This window comes from Rhincodon typus, chromosome 3, assembly GCF_021869965.1.
Source record: "Rhincodon typus isolate 14 chromosome 3, sRhiTyp1.1, whole genome shotgun sequence".
In the NCBI taxonomy this organism is placed as follows: Eukaryota; Metazoa; Chordata; class Chondrichthyes; order Orectolobiformes; family Rhincodontidae; genus Rhincodon; species Rhincodon typus.
In genome coordinates, this window is record NC_063334.1 from 126493455 (window position 1) to 126514113 (window position 20659).

General features: G+C 42.2%; 1 protein-coding gene across 1 annotated transcript in view; it reads left to right on the plus strand.

Annotated features, from left to right (window-relative positions):
* LOC125482226 overlaps nucleotides 1-20659 on the plus strand; it is a 148902-nt gene that overhangs the window by 49792 nt on the left and 78451 nt on the right. Inside the window, exons 2-3 of the mRNA XM_048594250.1 lie at nucleotides 11060-11108; nucleotides 11950-11983. The gene's annotated coding sequence lies outside the window, so the exon portion shown is untranslated. The remainder of the gene's footprint in view (nucleotides 1-11059; nucleotides 11109-11949; nucleotides 11984-20659) is intronic.

Sequence of the window (20659 nt, forward strand, 5' to 3'; positions counted from 1 at the left end):
AAGGTGTAGAGCTGAATGAACACAGCAGGCCAAGCAGCATCAGAGAGGTGCAGGAAAGCTGACATTTTGGGTCTGGACCCTTCTTCGGATATCAAGTCTTGAAGAAGTGCAAATAAATCTCTTGTGAAAAGACAGTGTGTAATGAAAGATTTCTGAAGAAAGGTCCAGACCTGAAACGTCAGCCTTCCTGCTCCTCTGATGTTGCTTGGCCTGCTGCGTTCATCCAGCTCTACACCTTGCTATCTCAGATTATCCAGCATCGGCAGTTCCCACTATCTCACCTCTATCTCAACTTCTCTTCATAAAAAAAGGACAAAATATTCCTCTCAAAGCCTTAGAATCATCACACAGTCGTGAGTGCTAAGGAGTGTAGGAAAGAGCTGAGTATGCAGCCTTGCGGCACACAGGCATTGAAGATTATTCTGGAGGAGATGTTGTCGCCTATCCTTACTGCTTGCTGTCTGTGGGTCAGGAAGTGGAGGATTCATTTGCAGAGGGGGGAGCAGAGTCCTAGTCGGAGTTTGAAGATGAGTTAGGTTAGAATTATCGTGTTGAAGGCGGAAATAAAGCCAATAAGTAAGAGTCTGAAGTAGGTGCCCTTGTATTTTTTTTTTGTGACCCGACCAGCTTGATCGGTAGTGCTGCCGCTGAGGCACTCTTGGTGGACAATATTGAAATTCCCCTCACAGAGTACTTTTTGTGCCCTTGCAACCCTCAGTGCTCCTTCCAAGTGTTGTTCAACATGGAGGAGTACTGGTTCTTCAGCTGAGGAAGTACAGTATGTGGTAATCAGCACAAGGTTTCCTTGCCCATGTTTAACCTGAAGCCATGAGACCTCATGGGGTCCAGAGTCAATGATGAGGACTCTGAGGACAACTCTCTGCACTATATATCGCTGTGCCACTATCTGTGCTGCGTCTGTTCTGCCAGAGGACAGGACATATCCATGGACAGTGGTGTTTGTGTCTGGGACATTGTCTGTAAGGTATGATTCCAGGCTGTTGCTTGACTAGTCTGTAAGACAGCTCTCCTAATTTTGGTGCTAGCCCCCCCAGGTGTTTGTAAGAAGGACTTTTATGGGTTGACAAGGCTGTTTCTTTGCCAGAGCCATTCTTCCCATTGACTTGGGAGTCATAGTTTAGGATTCTCTTACGGTCAACTTGCAGTTAGGAAGGCAAATGCAATGTTTACATTGGTTTCAAGAGGGCTAGAAAACAACAGCAGTGATGTACTGCTGAAGCTGTATAAGGCCCTGGACAGACTGCATTTGGAATATTGTGAGCAGTTTTGAGCCGTGTATCTAAGGAAAGATGTGCTGGCGTTGGAGGGTGTTCAGAGGAGGTTTACAAGAATGAAACCAGGGATGTGACATGAGGAATGATTAAGGACCCTTGGTCTGTACTTGACCTTGAAATACTGTTGCCCCTCACTTCATAATTGTAAGACGGGAGGTGATAATTTAAGAATTGGAAATGAATGCTGACCAGCCAGCAATGCCCATATGTCATGAGTGATGTTATGACGGGGAATAGTCGAACCCCTCTGATAATTAAACTAAAGTACAAGTCCCAATCTGTTATGACAGGAGTAGAGGTTCCCTTCTAATAATTTTCACCGAAACACCCAGAAAACCTCGCCTTTCCCTTCGTAATCTATTAAAAGCGTGGTTAAAAGAAAGAAAATCCATGATCTCCACTTTACAAGTAACAAGAAACAATTTATTTATTTAACCCAACAATGAACAAATTAACAAAATTACTAACAAACCAACAATTTCCCCTTAGACTTCTAACTACTCCCTAACTGGTCTAAATTCTACTGGAATAAGAAGGTGTAGAGCTGGATGAACACAGCAGGTCAAGCAGCATCAGAGGAGCAGGAAAGCTGACGTTTCGGGTCTGGACCCTTCTTCAGAAAATCTTTTTCCGGTGTTCTATTGGAGATTTCTGAAATGGAGGAGAATGATCCTTTGAATGGCAAGGCTGATTGGATGAAAAATGAGAGTGAGTGGAATCCGATTATGCTATTGTGAATGATGGGAAGAGGCAAGAGCAGAAGAATGGTGAGAGGTCAGATGCAGTTGAGGGGCTGTCAACCATGGGGCGGGAAATCATGGTTATGGAAGATGGAAGCCATTTCAACAGCACTGTTTTGGAAGATGGCATCATCTGAACAGATACGATGTAGACAAAGGAACTGGGAGAATGGGATGGAATCCTTACAGGACATGGGATGTGAAGAGCTGTAGTGAAGGTAGTTGTGGAAATCAGTGGTTTTGTAGTGGATGGCAGTGGACAGTTTATTCCCTGAAATGGAGACGGAGAGGTCAAGGAAAGGAACGGAAGTGTTGGAAATGGACCCCATGATGTCGGAGATGGAGGCCACGAAAGTTATAGAGGGATGGACATTGGAGGCAAAATGAACAAATTTTTAAAAGTCCAGGTTGGGGCATGGGACGGCACTGAAACAGTCATTGATGTACTGAAGAAAGAATTGTGGAAGGGGGGCAGTGTAGGACTCGAACAAAGATTGTCCCACATATCCCATAAAAAGACAGGCATAACTGGTACCCATGGGGGTGCCCATAGCCACTCCTTTGACTTGGCAGAAGTGAGATGAATTAAAGAAGAAATTGTTCAGAGAGAACAAGTTCAGCCAAGCAGATGAGAGTGGTGGAAGTGGATTGTTCAGGGCTCTGGTCAAGGAGGAAGCCGAAAGCTGTCAGACCAGCTTGGTGAGGAATGGCGGTATCGAGGAATTGGACATCTGTGGTGGAGGGGTCAGTTGGGGCCAGGGCACTGAAATTTCTTTTGGAGGGCATCAGAGGAATAGTGGATGTAGGTGGGCAGGGTCTGGACAAGAGGAGAGAGGATGGAGGACGAAATGAGTTAGGGTGGGCAGGAACAGGCTGATATGATGGGCCTACTGGGACAGTGCGGTTTGTGGATTCTGGGAAGGAGGCAGAAGCGGGCTGTCCTGGCATGGGAAACTATAAGGCTGGATGCATTGGGGGGAAGATCTCCAGAGGTAACGAGGTCGGTGACAGTCCTGGCTGAAGAAGTGAGCACGGAGACGGGGGCAGCTGAAAAACAGTTCAACATCATGGCGAGCCCGAAATTCATTAAGGTGGGGTTGTAAGCGTATGAAGCTGAGTCCTTTGGTGAGGACAATATGTACATAATCTCAAATTTGTATTCCAGCCTGCAGCTCATTTGATATATTCCTTACACTCCGTGCATTTGTATGTATAACTCTTATCTGGGCAATACACCGTAATTTGTCCCTCAGCACTGATGTTTTATTCAACTCTTTATTATTTCTCTCCTCTGCTTTAATCAATACACTTCTTACAGTTTTGGCATTATCTGCTGTACCTGAAGTAGGATTCCTGACTGTTTATTTACACTCTGTCATATAACTTGATTTTGAAAATGGATTGACTTCCCCTGAGCCCCCACCATTTGCTAATTCCTCATATTACCCAAACAAGGCTTCTGACCTACCATTGCCTCTGTTATTGGTTCCAACATGGACCACACAAATGGATCCTGCCCTCCCACTTCAATATCCTTTCAAGCTGGTTTGAGATGCCCCTTACCTTATCACCAGGCAGGCAACACACCAGGTGGGACTCTCGATCCTGATTGCAAAGGATGCTGTCTGAGCCTTAATTATAGAATTCCCTACCACTAACACTTCTTTTTGCTCCCTTCACTTGAATGGCCTCCTGTACCATGGCGCAGTGATCAGTTTGCCCATTGTCCCTACAGTCCTTTTCTCATCCACACACGATGCAAGTACCTCATGCCTATTCGACAAGGTCAAGAGCTGAGGCTCCTTCAATGCTAAATTCAGGATCCCCCTAACTACCTCGCTTGTAGTCACACTCTCCTGTACTTGACCAGTGGCCAAATTTGAAGTACATAAACTACGGGGTGTGACCACCTCCTGAAACACAGCATCCAGGTAACTCTACCCCTTCCTTATGTGTCACAGTGTTCGAAACTTAGACTCCAGCTTATCAACTCAGAACTGGAGTTCCTTGAGCAATCAACACTTGCTACAGATGTGGTCACTGTGACCCACAATGCGGTCCATCAGCTCCCACATCATACACGTATTGCATGGTGCCACATCTCTAAATCGTTAAATTAGTTGTTAATTTGAAAAAAATTCCTGGCTTTTAATTTGTAAAATATTTCTCTGATCTACCTTTAATCTGAAAGCCATTTAGAATAAGTGTTCAAATTAGCAGTTACTTACCAACGAATGAATTTATGACTTTTCCTGTGATTTCATTCTGTTTTTCTCACTGATCCCAGAGAATCCTCCCCTGTTGGCTCCTTTCTTTGTATCTCCCTCTGTCTCTTCACTCTTCCAAATAAATGTGTAGGCCTTGAGCCTCAATTTTTATTTCCTGCCTCGTCTCAGTCTCCTCTCCTGCTGACTTCTTTTCCCCTTCTGCCCAACATTCTCTAAGACCTATTTTGACATTAAAGAACCAAAGTACTCATGAATTAGAGAAAAGGAGGGACTGATCAACTTCTTTCAGTGAACTCCCCATTTCACCAAACTCCAGTTACACTCTCATGCAACAAAGTAGCACTCCAATACAGGCAAGACAGCACTTATCAAGGTATCTCTTTCTGGCCCCAAATTGTGGTCCCAAATGAAACTGGATTAAACCGTCTGTCTTATTGAATAGCTTCAGCTGAATATTGTAAATTCCTGTTTTAAAGCTGTAGCTGAACTTCACCCAATTAAAAGAGTAACTTTTAGTTAACTGCTAAATTAAGTAACAGACTAGAATGTTTGAAATTCACCCTTAAGTTAAATTATTCCTTTGAATTATCCTTTACGAGAAGAGATTCAAGAGGTTAAACAGTCGCAATAACTTTCAGCAAAAAAATTGCTGAATAGATGGGTCCTGATTTTCTCTTTGGAGATGAGAAAAAACAGGCATGTGCATTTTGGTTTTAGAAACCTGACTTCAGTGGATCCTGACCACACCATCCACTCCCATGCGCTGGCAGGTCCATTGGCACCCCATCCATCAGAAATTTGATTGTCCTGAAGCAATTATACACTGGGTCAACCTTACACAGTTCAGATTAGAGTATCTGCCTCTCAGGGGCAAGAAGTGTCATCCTAAAAAGCTGCTGGCTAATCTTATTAACTGGCAGCTCCTATCCTAGCATAAAGCCTGTAGCCTACTGTCATGCAGAAGCCACTACTGGGATTAGAAGCAGCCCCAGAAGACAAAGTGCCATGAATCTTGTAGCTCATGTTAACTGTGAGGATTTTTTACAGACCTACCTAGTAGACACCGGTGAAGGAGCTGGGGCTGAGTTAGGACTCTACAGGCTGAGTGGAGCAGGAAGGATTGAGTGGGCGAGTTGAGGCTGAGATAAAAGCAGCTATGATCGTATTAAATGGCAGAGCAGGCTTGAGGGGCTGTATTGTCTAGTTCTTATGTTCTCATGTTCTATAAAGTTGACTACCTGACCATCCCAGAAGAGATACACTTCTTTCTGTTTACTAGCAGCCTGTATAGTGAAGGCTTTTGGTCTGCTTATTATTCTTCCCTTCCTCAACCAGATGAAAAATTGCAGTGGTGTCAGATCAAAACTGTTGAGTGGCTGTTAGTTTTTAGTCTGAGGCCACATGCTAGTCAGAGGAGAAATGACAGGATATATCAGATGAATATGTGGCTGAAAAGATGGTGTCAGGGGGCACGTTTCAGATTCCTAGGGCATTGGGACAGACTGACTGCTTGCTGTATTTCATCTGCCCACCTACCCTCAAATATGCTGGACTATAAAATTTATCCCGTTCAGATGGGCTTCTCTCAAATTTAAGCTCCAGTTCTCTTCAGAAATGCTGGTGGATTTCAAGACAATCAGAATAGCTATCACTGGCATTGCTGCTTTGCCTGAGGGAGCAGGTTTTTACCAAAGGTTGCCACTGGAGCACAGAGATCTGAGATGGCATAGGACAGCCAGAGGCCAGATACCCATCAAGTAGCAAGAAAATTCCCCTGCTCAGCCACTTTTACATCTGCCTCTGCAACCCAACTTCCTCTCTTATCTCTTGATCCACCACTCCAGTTTAGCTGTCCCTCACTATTCTCTGTGTGCACACCTCTCTGGAGGGCCATGCTATGGGAACATTGCACACCACCACAATGACTAAGCCTTTGCAAACAGGTAGAGTACAAAAGCAAGAAATTTATGATAAATTCACCTCGCTGCGTTCACTTAAGGGAAATCAAGCGCCTCTATTCCTAGAGTCATCACAAAAGTTAATGACTTTGAAAAATACACAGTTTATCCAGCTCTCAAAAACAGGTTGACAGAGGAACAGATCAAGTTTCTACCCTTGACACAAGTTTCTATTTATTACAAATAAATAGGCTCTAGCTACAGATAAACAATTATGAACCATTGGCATATAAATCTAGGAGTTAAAACTCTAACCCACTTATAAACTCGCCAATCTACACATATAAACATACTGAAACAGACGGGAAAAAAAGGTACATGTTATGGACAGAGGAAAATCTGGAAAGACAGTTCAGTGGTCCCTGATCACAGGGTTTGCTGAGATGGTTCTTGTTCTGATCAGAACACTCGTTCTCATTTCTTCATTTTTTTTGAAGAAGGGTCTAGACCCGAAACGTCAGCTTTCCTGCTCCTCTGATGCTGCATGGCCTGCTGTGTTCATCCAGCTCTACACCTTGTTATCTCACTAGTTCTCGATCCTTCTTTTCCAGATATGCTCAACTGTTTGCAGCAGGCACAGGGTGACTGGTTCCCACTTGTCAAATTCTTTGACTTATCAATTAAAAGTCATAGCTTACAGCAAGTGACAAGGGGAAATAAACTAGCATCAGAGACAGTCCCTGCCTTTGCAGAGATGTTAGATCATTGAATCCGTACAGTGTGCAAACAGGTCCTTCGGCCCAACAAATCCACACTGACCTTCAGACCATCCCACCCCTACACATTCCCCTATAAGCCGCCTAATCTACACATTCCTGAACACTACAGGCAATTTAGCATAGCCAATCAACCTAGCTGGCACATCTTTTGACTGTGGGAAGAAACCGGAACACCCGGAGGAAACCCCCACAGACACAGGGAGAATGTGCAAACTTCACACAGACAGTCACCTGAGGGTGGAATTGATCCCGGGTCCCTAGCACGGTGAGCCAGCAGTGCTAACTATTGAGCCACTGTGCTCCCTGTATGATTGCTTATGCCAAAACATGCATCGACCTGAGCTGTTAAGCTACCTGGAAATCAGTCACATATTTGTTGGCTGGCAAAAGGCATTTATCATTAGTAACTGGTCAGTAGTACACATACCAACCAATTTCTTTGAAGTAGCTGGAGTTCTAAAGAAAGGTCACTGGACCCAAAACGTTAACTCTACTTTCTCTCCACAGATGCTGCCTGACCTGCTGAGATTTTCTGACAATTTCTGTTTTTATTTCTGATTTCCAGCATCCATAGTTCTTTGGTTTTTTCTGTTCCAATTAGCTACTTGCTGCCAGACAAAGTTCCATTTATACACACCCCTTGGCTGCAGCTTTTTTGCAAACAAGGCCTCCACCACTGCTCACAATAAGTGTCAGGTTACTTGTTTTTAGAAATGTGTAGCAATCCTTCAATAATGCTTGCCTTTTAAAATTGTTCTTTTTCCATTTTAGTCCATGGTCAAAAATACACAAAAATCAAAATTGGCGGCATGGTGGCTCAGTGGTTAGCACTGCTGCCTCACAGCCCCAGGGACCTGGATTCAATTCCACCCCCGGGTGACTGTCTGTGTGGAGTTTGCACATTCTCCCTGTGTCTGCGTGGGTTTCCTCCAGGTACTCCAGTTTCCTCCCACAGTCCAAAGATGTGCCGGCTAGGTGGATTGGCCATGCTAAATTGCCCATAGTATTCAGGGATGTGTAGCTTAGGTGGGTTATAAGGGAACGGGTCTGGGTGGGCTGCTCTGAGGGTTGGTGTAGACTTGTTGGGCCAAAGGGCCTGTTTCCACACTGAAGGGATTCTGTGTTCTAAAATGTACTGTCTTTATATAAACCCATATAAAATACTGGTTTGGCCTCAACTGGTGTATTACATTTAGTTCTGGGTGCCACATATAAGGGAAGATGTGAAGGCAGAAGAATGGAGACAGAAAATATTGGCAATAATAATTCTATGAATGAGGAATTTCTATTATGTGCGTCTGTTGGAGAAGTTGTGACTATTCTTTTTGGAAAAGTGAAGATTAATAGAGGTTTTCAAAATCACAAGGAATCTGACAGGGTAGATAGGGAGAAATTATTCCTATTGGAGGAAATACTGTGAAACGATGGGCACAGTTTAAGGTAAGTGACAAAAGAAAAAATGGTAACATGAGGAATTGTTTTTTGCCTAGTAAGTAGTTAAGATTTGAAATGCGTGATGCAAGAAGATTTAACTTAAGTTTTCAAAGGAGAATTGGATAATTGTCTGAAAAGCTGGATAGCTTTGGGAAATGGCATGGACATAGTGGGCTGAATGGATTCCTTCTCTATTGTAGCCACTCCATAATGCTATGATAAAGATCATTCTGTTTTTTCTTCTAATAAAGAGTCACGGGACTCAAAATGTTAACTTTGATTTCAGTCCAGAGATGCTGCCAGACCTGCTGAGTTTTTCCAGCTATTTCTGTTTTTGTTTCGATTTCCAGCATCTGTAGTTAGACCACAAGACGTGGGAGCGGAAATTAGGCCATTCGGCCCATTGAATCTGTTCCTTCATTCAATCATGGCTGGATAAGTTTCTCAACCCCATTCTCCTGTTTTGTGTCCATAATCTTCAATCCCCTTGACAATCAAGAACTTATCTACCTCTGTCTTAAATATACTCAATGACCTACCCTCCTCAGCCTTCGGTGGCAATGGATTCTTTGGGTTTTTTTTGTTTTCTCGCTATTTTTCTTTTTGTTCTTTGTTAAAATGTATTAAGGTCACTTAATTGGTATTCTCGGTTTTCATTTTTCCCGTATTGCAGATGGTCCATGTTCAAATGCAACAAGATCTCGACAATATCTAGGGTAGGCTGTTAAGTGATAAGTAACATTCACAGCACACAAATGCCAGGCAATGACCATCTCCAATAAGAGACAATCTAACTACCACGCCTTGACATTCAGTGGTGTTACCATCATGGAATCCCCCAGTACCAATATGCTGGGGGTTACCGTAGACCAGAAACTCAACTAGACTTGCCACTTAAACGCAATGGCCTCAAGACCAGGTCAGAGGCTAGGACTACTGCAACGAGTAACACACATCCTGACTCCCCAAATGTTGTCATTATCTAGAGTGTACAAGCGTGATGGAATACCCTAAGCAGGCTTGGTAGGGTGCAGCCCAACAACACTCAAGAAGCTTGACACCATTCAGGACAAAGCAGCCGCTTGATTGGCACCACATCCACAAGCATCCACTCCCTCCACCACCGATGCTCAGTAGCAGCAGTGTGTACTATCCATAAGGTATTCATCAAAGATCCTTGGACAGCACCTTCCAAACCCATCCAGAAGGGCAATGACAAGTGTACATGGGAACACTACCACCTTCAAGTTCCTCTTGAAGTGACTCAAAATCTTCTAGTGTTGCTGGTTCAAAATCCTGGAATTCCCTCCTGAATAGCATTGTGGGTCAACCTGCAGCAGGTGGACTATAGTGGTTCAAGAAGGCAGCTCACCACCATGTTTTCAAGGGCAACTAGGAGCAGGCAATAAATGCTGGTCAATCAGTGATGCCCACTCCCCACGAATGAATAACAAAAAAGAAAACAGATGTTGCTGTGTTTTTGTAGGTTATAAGAAGCAATAACTTAATTCATTTGCACATCTCATTGGTTGCAATTTATTCAATAGATATATGAAATAATTGCTCAGAGGATGGTACCCTGTCACCAAGTCACCCTTTATTTACATCTGCATAGTACACTGGCTGTGGCCAGCCAACTCGAAATCAGTTCATGTGAGGAGATTCTGAATCTCCTGTTTAGATCTATCTCCCAGGGCTCCTTGATAGGCCCATGTTAACAACCCCAATAAAGATCTCATGGTCAATGAGATCCACATGGTTCCAATCACGACAATATGTGAAAGAATGAACTGCCTGTATCTAAATAAGGCGTGTGTTTGTTAAGCAGAACAAGATATTGTGTATTTTACTGTAGGATTTAGATTTATTTATTTGTCAAATGTACTAAGTGTAGGAATACATTAGTATAGTGAAAAGTACACAAAGTCGCCATTCACTGGCGCACACTTGGTTACAAAATCCAGAATTAAAAGATTTAACAGACCCAAAAGGTAAGCAAAAAAAACCCCAGATCTCATAGTCCCAAGTCCCATCTCCACAATGGTGCAGGTGCCATTGGTGCCTCGCTCCAATCGCGAGGACAGCTAGGAGACCGCCACCACCAAGCGAAAGGGTGGCTCTCAGTGCAATTGCCGCCGACTGCTACCTCCTCACTGGCTCTGCTCTCACTGCTACCGCCTCACCAGCCCTGCTCTCACTGCTACCGCCTCACCGGCCCCTCTCTCACTGCTACCGCCTCACCGGCCCTGCTCTCACTGCCACCTCCTCACCAGGCCCGCTCTCACTGCTACCTCCTCACCGGCCCCGCTCTCACTGCTACCGCCTCACCGGCCCCGCTCTCACTGCCACCGCCTCACAGGCCCCGCTCTCACTGCTACCGCCTCACTGGCCCCGCTCTCACTGCCACCGCCTCACAGGCCCCGCTCTCACTGCTACCGCCTCACCGGCCCCGCTCTCACTGCTACCGCCTCACCGGCCTCGCTCTCACTGCCACCGCCTCACAGGCCCTGCTCTCACTGCTACCGCCTCACAGGCCCCGCTCTCACTGCTAAGTGTTACAGTGGAATGATAGAATAGCGTATAGTTATGATAGGGAGAAGCAACTAATTTATCGGTTGTGATCTGCATAGACGTCTCATAAATTATGTGGAAATAACTTATTAATAAAATTTTTTATCCTTCAAGGGTTAGCAAAAGTGAAGTCTGATATTCTGGAAACAGACTTGAACATTAGGTAAGGAAATTTTGTTCCTTCATATATCAACACAGATTTCATTCAATAGCATTTGCAGTTTGTGCTATAACTGTCATGCTATTCAACAACAAGAATATAAGTCATGTAGACCAAGTATAGATTAGAAATAGCAACTTGAAAATATTATTTTCAAACTGTACTGTCACATTTGAAATAAGCTTCTCCAAAACCTTAGATATGCTAACTCATTTTTATGATTTGAGCTCTGACAGATCATTTTGTTTTCTGATGTCCAATTTCTATGGGAAAGCTATAAACTGAAGCATGATTCAATCCATGAAATAACCTGTCAAAAACAGGCAACTAGGAGATTCTTTACAAATAAGGTGTGCACTTATCCTCTTGACCTATCTAACAAAATTGCTGGATGGATTAAAATCAGGATCCATTTAGTCTGCCTTTACCTGCCGTAACTGCTTGATACAATAAATGACAAAGAAATGAGACAAGGAAAGCACCATGGCAAGGAAAGGTTTGGGAAACTTTAAGATGGGAATGTCCCTACTTCTGGGCCAGAAAGTCGGTGTTTAAATCCTATCTGCCATAGATGTGTGTCATAATATTTCCAAACAGGTTGATTTAAATAATTTATAGGCCAGACTGGGTAAAAAACAGCAGGGCTCCTTCCTGAACTATATTGAACCAACTGTACTTTTATGACATTCCTTTAATTGTCACATTTACTAGCAAAAAGATTATTTTATTGAAAGTCATTTAAATTGCTCAGTCTGCCGTGGTGTAAATTGGACTCATTTTGGATTGCTAATTCAATGTTATAACAAAAAAACTGTCATACTTAATAATTCTTTATGTTTTCCAGGGATAAACTTACTTTGAAAAAGCAAGCAGCAGATGTAAGTTCAAAATCCTTTGATTTGCTTGTGAAGTACTTAAAGTATCTGGTTTCCATCTCTTCCTGATGTCATTGAGACTAAAGTCACCATTTTGTGTCATTGTGATCATTGTATCGCTCCTTTGTCTTCATTACCATGCTATTTTTGAAATAATTGACTATTCAACTTAGTTCTATGGGTTATCTTAATTTTTCTGGTTCCGTTTTTAAACACTACAATGCATTCATAGCTTTATATGATTTCTTCTCTTGGGCCTGCACTGTCATTTTAAGCATATCCCAAGACACATTCTTACCAAAATCAGTGTCAGTTTTAGAACCTACATCAATCTAATTTTACTTCCATCCTTGATTCATGACTTAATGTGCTGCATAGAACATAGAACATAGAACATTACAGCACAGTACAGGCCCTTCGGCCCTCGATGTTGCGCCGACCTGTGAAACCAATCTGAAGCCTACCTAACCTACACTATTCCATTATCATCGATATGTTTAGCCAGGATCCCTTATTAACAAAAAGCCTTGGATGAGCCTGATAAGACAACTGGAAAAACGCAGCAGGTCCGGTAGCATCTGTGGAGAAAAAGCAGAATTAATGTTTTGGGTCTAGTGACCCTTCTTCAGAAGTACAATTAGCTACAATCAATTCCGAAGAAGGGTCACTGGGCCCGAAATATTAACTCTACTTTCTCTCCACAGAGGCTGCCAGACCTGCTGAGTTTCTCCAGCAATTACTGTTTTTGTTTCAGATTTCCAGCATCCGCAGGTCTATGGATTTATGATAAAGCTCCTATTAACTCAATCACATCATTTGTAATTCAGGAACCATTATTATCACTTTTTCTTTTGCTGCTGTACTGAACTAAGCTGCAAATTTCATTTTTGTCAAGGTCGCACTTACTTTTCTACAATATTGCTCAACCACACCAACTCAGCTCATCAAAACATCTTTAGCAGCACCATCCAAACCTGCAATCTCTAACATCTGGAAGGATAAGGGCAGCAGATACTTGGGACCACCACTGTAGATTCCTCTCTAAGTCACTCATCATCCTGACTTGGAAATATATTGCTGTTACTTCACCGTCATTGTGTAAAAAGTCCTGGAATTCCTTTCTAACAGCAATGTGGTGTTCCTACATCCCAAGGACTGAAATAGTCCAAGGGATGTCAAAGAATAGCGAGAGTTTGGTAATGAAAAAGTAGGGTGCCTATATTAGGTGCAGAGCATTAAAAAAGCGGAAGCACCTTAGAAGTATACAGAGTGTAAGGGGGTGCTTAAAAAGAAATTAGGAGGACAAAGAGGGTCACAAAATATCTGTGGTAGATAGGGTTAAGAAGATCCCTAAGACATTTTATAAGGATATTAAATGGAAGCAGATTACCATGGTAAGAGCAGGGCCTATTGGAAATAAAGGGAGTAATCTGTACATGGAGTCCCTACAGTGCAGAAGGAGGCCATTCAGCCCATACTAATCCTCCAAAGAGCATCCCACCATGCCCCCACATTTACCATGTCTAATCCACCTAGCCTAACGCATTCCAGAACACGATAGATAATTTCCGAATGGCCAATCCACCTAATCTGCCCATTTTGGACTGTAGGAGGAAACCCATGCAGATATGAACAGCATGTGCAGCTATGGTGTCTCAGTAGTACATAGAACAGAGAAGATGTGGCCGAGGTCTGAAATGAATCTTTCACATTGTATTCACAAAGAAGAAAGACATTTACGCTGGAGAATTCAGTTGAGATAGTGAGGTTCTAGAGCATGCTAAGATTAAAGAGGAGGAGGTATTAGATGTTTGAGCAGGAATAAAGGTGCATAAATCCTCTGGGCCTGTTGAGATAGAGTCATGAAATCATTCAGTGTGGAAACAGACCCTTTGGTCCAACTTGTCCATGCTGACCAAGTTTTACAAACTAAACTAGTCCCACTTGCCTGTGTTTGGCCTGTATCCCTCTAAACCTTTCCTATTCATATACCTATCCAAATGTCTTTTAAATGTTATAACTGGACAGTATCCAAGCTGCTATGAGAGGCAAGGGAGGAGATTGCGGGACCCTGGCAGATATATTTAATATTTTGCTGGCCACAGGTGAAGTGCAAGATGACTGGAGGACAGCGAATATGGTTTCTTTGTTCAAGAAGGGCAGCAAGATAGCAGTAGGTAATTACAATTAGGTTAGACTGATGTCAGTGGTGAGGAACTTAGTGGAAAGAATTCTGAGGGATAGGATTAATCAACACTTGTGATGTAGGTAAATCACCACAAGTTACCTTTAGAGGAGCAAATTACTGCAGACGCTGGAAACTGTATTGAAAACAAAAAAAGCTGGAAATCACAGTGGGTCAGGCAACATCCATGGAGAAAGCAAGTTAACAGTTTGAGTCTAGATGACTCTTCATCAGAGTAATATACTGATTTCCAGCTTTTTTTATTTTCACAAGTCATCTTTAATTTGGCTACTTATTAAGAAATCTCAGAGACAATCAAATACTGAAACAATGATTTAAACTTTATTGCATGTAGCAACCAAAATAAGAGCCCTCGAATCAGCAAGTTAAGTCTCACAACCCAACTTGGCTATTGCCTGATTAATGGTGGAAGTTGGCCACGATTCCACCAACAGTGTCTGCATCTGCTGTTTGATTCTTATACAGATTTTTGTCCTTCAGGTCTGTGTGTGATATTATTGATGATTTTTAAAAAGTCCTTACATCTAAATTACTGTAAGTCTGCAGCTTGCCTTCTTATCAGAAGCTTCCCTGTTCCTTGTTAGATTTAAAATTAACTGTTTGAAGACACAGCTTTCCTGCAGTTAACTCCTTAAATTCTTCTGCAGGGCAACCAGTTAACCTTGTGTCATAAAGCAACCAGTTTCTCAAGCAGGTGTCAAAGCAGTTTCATTCATGTAGTTTTGATTCTCAGGCATGGCTAATTGCTACCAATTCCGGGATAAGTCTGTTGGAGACAGTATGGACTACAGATGCTGGAAGCCAGAGTCAATTGACTCTGGATACGTTTGTGTTTGTCATTAATAGTTTATTCCAGACAGAGTCATTGCCACTTCTTGCCATGTGTAACAGTTTATCTTTTTTTGATTCATTCAATCCATCAGCAGTTTTTAAAGTTCTGAAGTCTATAATACATCATACAATATTATAGACTTCAGAACTTTAAAGGGAGGGATTATAGAACGTAGAACATAGAACAATACAGCACAGTACAGGCCCTTCGACCCACGATGTTGTGCCAAATTTTTACCCTAATCCTAAGGTCTATCTAACCTCCACCCCTACCTTATACTATCATCCATATGCCTATCTAATAGCTGCTTAAATGCCACTAATGAGGCCGACTCCACTACCCTCTCCTTCAATGCATTCCACGCCCCCTACCACTCTTAATCAGAGACAGTCAGCACAGATTTGTTGGAGGGATGTCTTGTCTGACTAATTGAGTTTTTTTGAAAAGGTGGCTAAGTATATTGATAAGGGGAGCGCAGTTGATGTGTTTTCAGTAAGGCCTTTGACAAGATCCCCCATGGAAAGCTGGTCCAAAAGGAAAGAGCCCTGGGATCCAAGGCAAGTTGTTAAACTCGATCCAAAATTGGCTTGCAAATAGGAGGAAAGGGGTGATGGTGGAGGGTTGTTTTTATGATAGAAAGCCTGTGACCACTGGTGTACCACTGTGATCAGTGCTGGGGCTCTTACTGCTTGTTATTTACATTAACAACTTGGATGTGAACACAGAAGGTATAATGAGTAAGTTTGAAAATGACATGAAAATTGATGGTGTTGATGTGAGGAGGATGGTCTCAGGCTACAATCTGATATTGATCAGCAGTAAATTTGACACAGTAATGGCAGATGGAATTTAATCCTTAAGAGTGTGAGATGCTGCAATTTGGGAAGTCTAACAAGGGAAGGATATACACAATGAATGGTGGGTCCCTCAGGAGTACTAAGGAACTAAGGGGCCTTGGTATACAACTCCATAGATCGCTGGAGGTATCAGCATAGATAGGGTGGTGAAGAAGGCATTTGGGATGCTCATCTTCATTAGCTGGGAGCAAGAAAGTCTTGCTACAAATTTATGAAACATTGGTTAGGCCACAGATGGAAAACTGTGTGGACTTCTGGTCACCACACCATCAGAAGGAGGTGATTGCCCTGGAGAGGATGTAGAGGAGACTCACCAGGATGTTGCCTGGGATAGAAAGTCTCAATTACAAAAAGAGGCTGGATAGGATGGATTTGATTTCCTTGGAGCAGAAGAGGCTGAGGTGTGATCTGATTGAGGTATACAAAATTACGAGAGGCATAGACAGGTTCGATCATGAGAATCTTTTCCCGTGGCGGACATGTCTAAGACTAGAGGGCATAAGTTTAATGCGAGGAGTAAATGGCTTAGAGAAGATATGAGGAAGGTGGTAGAACTGCACTGCCTGAGAGGGTAGCGGTGGGTGGTACTCTGGCAACATTTAAGAAGCATCTGGACGAGCATTTAAAATGCCAGTCTGTTGATCAAGTGCTGGTAAATGGGTTAAGTATAGAATAGAATAAAATAGAACAGAATAGTTTTAATAAAAACCAAAAGAACCAATAGAATAGTCTTTATTGTCATGTCCACTCGAATGAGTGCAGTGAAAAGCTTGTAATGTTGCCTCTCAGTGCCATCTTAGGCACAGGGTACCTAGGTACAGGTACTTTGAGTGTTGTCACAGAATTGAAATAGTAAAAGAAATAGACTAACATGGGAATACAGAGTTTAAAATGTCCAGAATGATAACAAAAGGTATCTTTAAAGTACTCAACTTATAGTCCTTTTCAACTGAGTCTGTGCCCGCTGGGCTTCAGAACACAAGGCCTCACTGCCTCCACACGCTGGCCTCTGCCCCAGACTTGCCTCCAGGACTTGTCACCCCAGCCGGCCTGCGCTCGCTCTAGTCCCGCTCCGGGCTCTGGCCACGACTCACTTCTAGGACTCAGCCCGAGCTTGCTGTGCTCCCGCTCTGGGCTCTGGCTGCGACTCGCTTCCTGGTCGTTTCTCTATTCCCTCCAGGTAGGGAAAGAGGAGAGGCGCTGTAGCTGGAGCGTCTTATTCTGCTGCCATCTTGCAAGATCTTGTACTTTGGTGTTTACTGGTCAGCATAGAAAATATGGGCCAAAGGGCCTGTTTCTATGCTGTTTGACTGTCTGACTCTAAGGCAGATCACAGCTAGCATCACCAGGGCAATTCAAGATGGGCGAGAACAAGCTCACATCACATGAAAAAATTTAAAAAAAAACGTGCCTCATCTCTAAGTTTTTAAAACCTTCACAACGTTTTTTGTTGCCTGTAACTTCCATTTCTTCAATTTTGTAATTTTGCAACTGTCCACCTTACCCAAGACTAAGTGGCCTTAATTCTTTTTTATTCATTTAATCTTCCACAGGATGTGAAAGCCAGCATTTGCAATAAAAAAACTCAGTGTTTTATCTCCTTTCTTGCTTGCACTTTCAGCATTGCTATTTTGTTACATTCTTTTCATTAATGGTGGTTTTTGATTTGTATTCAACTAAATCCTTTGCAGAGGGTCCAGGGTCCAGTGTAGTCCTTAATTCTGTTGTCACTTCTAAAATGCATAGATCTAAATTTGGATTTCTTTTATATTCCTTTTGTCTTTGCCAATACCTGGCTGGATATCTCCTTGCCCCTACCGTTCATACAAATTGCATTCACAATTTGCTTCCATATTTTATTCACCTAGCAATTTGGTGCCCTGTTCGGAAACATCAATACCTATATCACTGAAAGCACCCCGTATTTTATGTTTCATGGTTTGATGTTCAGTGAATTTGAGGTTCTCAGGAATTGAAAAGCAGAATAATGCAAATGCTGGAAATCTGAAATCAAAGCAGAAAATTCTAGAAATAGCCAACTGAATGGGATATGAGGAGGGGCTAAAAAGGGCAAAGTTGAAAAAAGAGAAAGGGTAGTCAGAAATCATAGTTTGAAACAAAAGAGCATGCAGCATTAGGCAGACACAGATGGATTTGAAACAAAATAGGTAGCAATGGACAAGAACATAAACAATATAGCTATCTCAATGTTTGGGACAGGCAGCTAAAGGTGGTATTGCACACCCTCAGTAGAAGCAAGAGCTAGCTGATATTTTCTGTTGGTTTACTGCCTAACTAATGACAGTTAACAACCTCTGGTGTGATGTAGGAAGACATTAATAAAAACTTATAAAGAATGAACATATAAGGAGCAAATTGATTTCCAATTTGATGAATGTATGGTGGTGCATTTTGTAAGGAGTAATAAGGCTACTCGTCTGAAAATAACGCAAACAGTGCAGAATTTGAATATTGCTGAAAAAAGACACATTTTGTCAAAGCGTTTCATTGTGCATTCATCAGAACTGACAAGAATACCATTACAAAGGGAACAACTTTTAATACTGAATGAGAATTGACTACTGAATAGATTGAGAGTCAGAGTCATAGAGCCATACAGCACAGAAACAGACCCTTCGACCTAACTTGTCCATGCCGACCAGGTTTCCTAAACTGAACTGGTTTCATTTGCCTGCATTAGGCCCATATCCCTCTGAACCTTCCCATCTATGTGCCTGCCCAAATAATTTTTAAATGTTGTAATTGTATTTGCTTCTACTACTTCCTCTGGCAGCTCGTTCCATATATGTACCATCTTCAGTGTGAAAAAGTTGTTCCTCAAGTCCCTTTTAAATCTTTTGGACTCCCCTACCTAAGGAAAATACATTGGCTTTTCACCTTGTCTGTGCTCCTCATGATTTTATAAACCTCGATAAAGTCATCTCTTTGCCTTCTGTGCCCCCGGGAAAAAGACCCCAGCCTATCCAACTTCTCCTTATAACCGAAACCCTCCAGTCTAGCTAATATCCTTGTAAATCTTTTTTGCACACTTTCCAGTTTAGTAACATTCTTCCTGTAGCAGTGCAACCAGAATTGTACGCTGTACTCCAAACGTGGCCTTACCAATGTCTTGTAACATGATGCCCCAACTCCTGTACTTGATGCTCTGACTGTTGAAGGCAGGTGTGCCAAAAACCTACTTCACCATCCTGTCTACCTGCAACGCCACTTTCAAGGAGCTACGTTCTGCACCCCTAGGTCTCTTTGTTAACAAAACTCCCCACGGCTCTATTATTAACTGTATAAGTCCTGCCCTGGTTTCTCTTACCAAACACTTCACATTTATCTAAATTAAACTCCATCTCCATCTGCCATTCCTTGGCCCACTGGCTCAGTTGATCAAATCCTGTTGTACTCTAAAACAACCTTCTTCATTGTGAGCTATATCACCAATTTTGATGTCATCCTCAAACTTATTATCCATGCCTCCTATGTTCTCATTCAAATTGTTTTATAAATGACAAACAACAGTGGATCTAGCACCAATCCTTGCAGCACACCTCTAGTCACAAGCCTCTCGCCTGAACGACAACCCTGTTCCACCATTTTCTGTCTCCTACCGTCAAACCAATTTTGTATCCAATTGGCTAGCACTTCCTGGATCCAATGTGATCTAACCTTACTAACCAGTCTACCATTCAGAACCTTATTGAAAGCCTAGATAATGCCATGTAAACAATGTTGTCTGCTCTGCCTTCCTCTGTCTTCTTGGTCATCTCTTCAAAAAACTCAAATCAAGTTTGTGCGACATGGTTTCCCATGCACAATGCCATGCTGACTATCTGTAATCAGTCCTTGCCTTTCCAAGTGCATGTAGATCCTGTCTCTTAAACTCCTGACTGTACGCAACCAGCCTATGATTACCAAACTGAAAGCAGTGTTCAGTAGTAGCTGTGATTCTGTGATTGAACAACATTTATAAAATAATCTTGAATCTGCTCAGAATTACACTTACAACCAATTTAAAATTAATTCTTGGGTGCACAGTGTGGTGTACTTTAGTGTGCAGAAGCAATTTTAAATTTTCATATATTAATATGCATATTAGTACACAGGGTACTGCTGTTTGTGGACAGATAAAAACATGAACTCAAATTTTACTTGTTTCAGCTTAACAGAATTATGAAAACTATTGTCTGGTCCATTCCTCAGGGTAATGCCTTGACCAATCAGTCTATCTACTGGTTTAAATTTCAGTAAAGCTTAGCAGTTAACTGGTTCGTTCTCCATGACAACACTTGTACTAATCAGAGTACACTTGTGAACCAAGGACTCTCTCCTGATTCAGCATAAAACGTTGTTCCCTTTACGTTGCTATTCTTGTAAGTTGTCCTGATTCTTGCAAGGCAAACAGCTTTGACAACTTGTGACTTTTTTAAAGAGTAGTCAGATATATTGCATTGATTACTAAATGCTTTGGATCTACATCTTACCAGAACTGAGAATTCATAATGAGCACAAGGACTGATTAAACTGCAGTTCTTTTCCCGAGACAAAGAAGATGAAGAGGTTTGATAAGGTACATGTAAAGAAAATGTTTTTGAATAAGATTTATAGGGTATAAGGCATAAGATATTTGCACATTAAATGCAACAAATTAAATGCAAAAATTAAATGCAAAAAATACATTATTCCAACAAATATTCACAGGCCAGATGCTGATATTGCAGTTATAAGAACGATTGTAAACCCTAGGAACAAGTGAGCACTAACTGGCTGAGTTG